Source organism: Euwallacea similis, chromosome 25 (assembly GCF_039881205.1).
Source record: "Euwallacea similis isolate ESF13 chromosome 25, ESF131.1, whole genome shotgun sequence".
Lineage (NCBI taxonomy): Eukaryota > Metazoa > Arthropoda > Insecta > Coleoptera > Curculionidae > Euwallacea > Euwallacea similis.
The window spans coordinates 755,513-759,632 of NC_089633.1; the positions used below are offsets into that span (position 1 = coordinate 755,513).

A 4,120-nucleotide genomic window follows, 5' to 3' on the forward strand; every position below is an offset into this window, starting at 1 on the left:
TATTATATTGAGGAATATTTAAAATGTATTTTATAATTTATTTTTTTGAATGAAATTTAACAAAACATGCTTTACATAAAGTAATATTACATTTTTCACAAAAACTTAACGGTTTACTTTTACAATTTTGATAATGGCAACGACGTTGTTTGTCTCTGGTTTTAAGATAATGACTTTTCTGATCAAATCTTACATCTTCAGGCACTATTGATCTTGATGTTGAAGGTAAACTTTTAGGTCTTCCCTTCATAATACTTCCGCCGTGTCCCAGTTTTAAATAGTAAACAGTAATCTCTCTTCTAAAGTCTTTTATGCTTATAGCTTTTTTTTTCATGTATATGTTTGTGGATTAAATATGAATTTACTACAGCCATATCGATTATACGAGTTACTAAACACCAGTACCACTTTTTCCCTTTGACAGCTATAGCATGTTTTTCTAGAAGCCAATCGTGTTGGTCTACTCCACCCATAAAGCAATTATAATTATTGGGTTGGCAATTAAATTCGTTCAGTTTTTTAGTTTGGAATAAAACATTTTTTTTTTTATATGCAAAACAAATTTTAATCAATTATATATTGACCATCTTTATTGATAACCTCTTGCCATCTCTCTACCAACTTCATTATGCCGCGTTCATAGAATGACTGTGGCTTATCAGCAAAAAAACGATCAAGGTGGTTTTTAACTGCATCTTCATCTTTGAAGGTTTTTCCTTTCATTGAATTCTGCAGCGACCGAAATAAATGAAAATCGGAAGGGGCAAGGTCCGGTGAATAAGGAGGATGAGCCAAAACGTCCCAGCCAAACTAGAGTAATTTGTTCCGCGTGGTCAAAGATGTGTGAGGCCTAGCGTTGTCATGATGGAAGACAACACCCTTGCGATTTGCCAATTCTGGCCGCTTTGTGCGAATAGCTTTTTTCAATTTCGTTAATTGGGAACAGTATAGGGTTGAATCTATTGTTTTTCCAGATGGTAGTAACTCGGTGCCCTTAAAGTCCCACCATACGGAGAGCATTATTTTCTTCGGATGCAATCCCACTTTCGAGGTCGTTTGTGGTGGCTGGCTGCTGTGTCCCCATGATCTTTTGCGCTTAACATTTTCGTAAATGATCCACTTTTCATCACCTGTCACTATTTGTTTCAAAAATGGATCGCTTTCTTGGCGCTTCCGTAACGAATCGCAAATGGATATTCGGGTGATCAAGTTAGCTTCGGTTAATTGATGCGGTACCCAAACATTAAGTCGAGAAACGTATCCTAACTGATGCAAGTGTTTTTCTACGCTTGTATGAGATATATTCAATTTTGTGGCAATCTCTCTTACCGATTGGGATGGATCACTGTCGACTATAGTTTTTACGTCACTTGAGTTAATCTCAGTTGGACGACCGGAACGAGATGCATCGTCGATATCAAAATCTCCAGAACGGAATTTGGCAAACCACTTTTGACATATACGTTCTGTTAAGGCACCATTTCCATACACACGGCATATCTTTTTATGAACATCGGCGGCTCGTTTGCCTTTTTTAAAATAATAAAACAAAATGTGACGAAAATGCACGTTATTTCTTTCCATGTTCACCGCTACACTATATGTACGATACTTATGATAGCCAAACCAAAGTTCGTAGAAAATATAAGAGAAATTTGATCTTGGATGTGTTTATTTGATTTGCTTGATAGCATTCAGAAAAAAAAAAGCAAAACAGCATGAAACTTATACGGAAAGAAAACCGAACGAATTTAATTGCCAACCCAATATAAATTACTTTTGGCTGAGGTATAGAAATTCGTCCTTTTTTTTCCTTACTCCACCTCTCAATATATGCTAACAGTTTAATACTGTCAAAATTAGTTGCAACAGACACACATTTATTATCATTCCATTTCACAATAAAATTTTTATTGTTTTGATTGAAACGAAAATCATATGCGCCTTGTGCACTTTTTTCAAGCTCCTTAGATAATTTGATGGTACACTTTTGGGTTCTATTTTCTCTAATAGTACCAGTCGCTTTAAAACCTAATTCGTTTAACTTACAAAATAACTTATAGCTACTAAAAAAGTTGGCAAAATAAAGTGTATAACTATTTGGATCAGTTAAGATTGATGTCATATTCAATATCATTCTTGTTGCCAAAGGATATTCAGGATGATTTTCAGATGCTTCTTTTCCACAATATAAGGAGAAATTGTAGCAGTAACCAGTCTCACCGCACATAGCCTGTTAGTTACTTCAGTAATTATGAAAATAATAATGAAAACTGCGGGCATGTAAATACTACGAAAATAACTTTATTTATGTAAACTTTCCGTGGACTATCGGCCACGTCGCCCTCTCAGCGTAATTCTTGGTCTTCTGTTGGATTAAAAGTCAGTCCGGTGCCTTTTTCTTAATATACATGTCAGAAGTTCCCTAACTCGTAGAGAAACAAAAACACAAGTTTAGGCAGTACTTCTTTATTTCTCTAGAATCGGGAATCGAATGAATTCCTTTTTGATGCGTGAGAGTCCCCCGGGTGCATCTGCTTTTCTTCCAAAAGCCTGTCACCATACCTTCCACATTCTTCCCACGCTTACATCCCTTAACCCTAGAATACGGGACTCTTTACCCTGAACGTAAACACGGGATTATCGTAAATTTTACGACGCCATGAATATTTATATTTAATTCTATTTCTCAAGTTATTAAGAAACGGCAAATATAACGAATATATTATTTGTAATTCAAACAAACTTGTAACATTACAAAATGAATATTATTTTTTAACTTTCAGTGCATTTTTTACAAATATTTCCGCGGTGTTCCCCACATATTGGCTGTTTGCAGTCTTTGCAATAATTAGTGGTCATTCGTCTTTTTTGGCTAGGACAATAGAAACATGTTTTTACTACTACTGATTTAAAGTTCGGGTAAAGTGTTTGTTTATGTTTTGTCTGGAAGGCCCAAAACAATGATAACAAACGCGTCCTATTTATATGACGCTGGGCGTTAATGGGTTAATATTAGGTCGTGTAGTATGAAATGAGTAGAATTGAATTGAAACTTTAGTCATTTTTTTTTCATATGAAATGTTTTTATTGTCAATCGAAATATGCACCACCATTATCAATACACTTCTGCCATTTAACGGGAAGTTCATTGATTCCCCTGCTGTAAAAGCCTGCAGGCCGGGAGTCGATAAACTCTTGGAAGGCAGCTTTGACAGCCTCGTCGGAGTTGAATGTTTTCCCTACCAAGAAGTTATCCAAATTTTGAAAGAAGTGGTAATCAGTGGGTGCTAAGTCGGGTGAATACGGTGGATGACGAAGAGTTTCCAATTCCAACTCCTGTAGCTTGGCCAAGGTGACTTGTGCGGTGTGTGGCCGAGCGTTGTCGTGCAACAATAGCGGTGCGCTTCGATTGACTCATCTTGGCTGCTTAACCGTCAGTTGCCTCATCATTTCGGTCAGTTGTCGGCAGTAGACATCAGCTGTAATCGATTCACCAGGTTTAATGAAGCTGTGATGGATGACACCTGCGTTGGACCACCAAACGGACACCATAAGCTTCTTTTGATGAAGATTTTTTTTCGCACAATGTTTTGGTGGTTCATCTTGATCCAACCACTGCGATGAACGTCTGGTATTGTCATATAGGATCCATTTCTCATCACAAGTAACAATCCGATTGAAAAATGGATCGTTATTATACCGGCACAACAAAGAAACACAAGCTTCGAGACGTCGTTCTTTCTGTATGTCGCTCAACTCATGCGGTACCCACTTGTCCAGCTTTTTCACCTTACCAATTTCAGCCAAATGAGTCAATATTGTTTTTTTTTGGTTACACTGAATATTAACGATAATTCGCTTGCACTTTGACGTGGATTCGCTTCCACCACGGCTTTCAGATAATCGTTATCCACTTGAGTTTCAGGTCGTCCACGTGGTTCATTTGTTCAGGTTAGTTCAGGTCAAAATTGCCAGAACGAGATTTCATGAACCAACGAGATACTGTTTGCTGTAAAGTGACTTCAGTACCAAACACATTATTAATATTGCGAGCCGTCTGAGCTGTTGTGGTTCCACGGTGGAACTCATATTTCATTAACACACGAATTTCACTATT

General features: G+C 37.1%; 1 pseudogene; it reads right to left on the reverse strand.

The window, feature by feature from the left end:
- Positions 1 to 3,014: 3,014 nt before the first annotated feature.
- LOC136416841 (histone-lysine N-methyltransferase SETMAR-like) lies at positions 3,015 to 4,120 on the reverse strand (annotated as a pseudogene).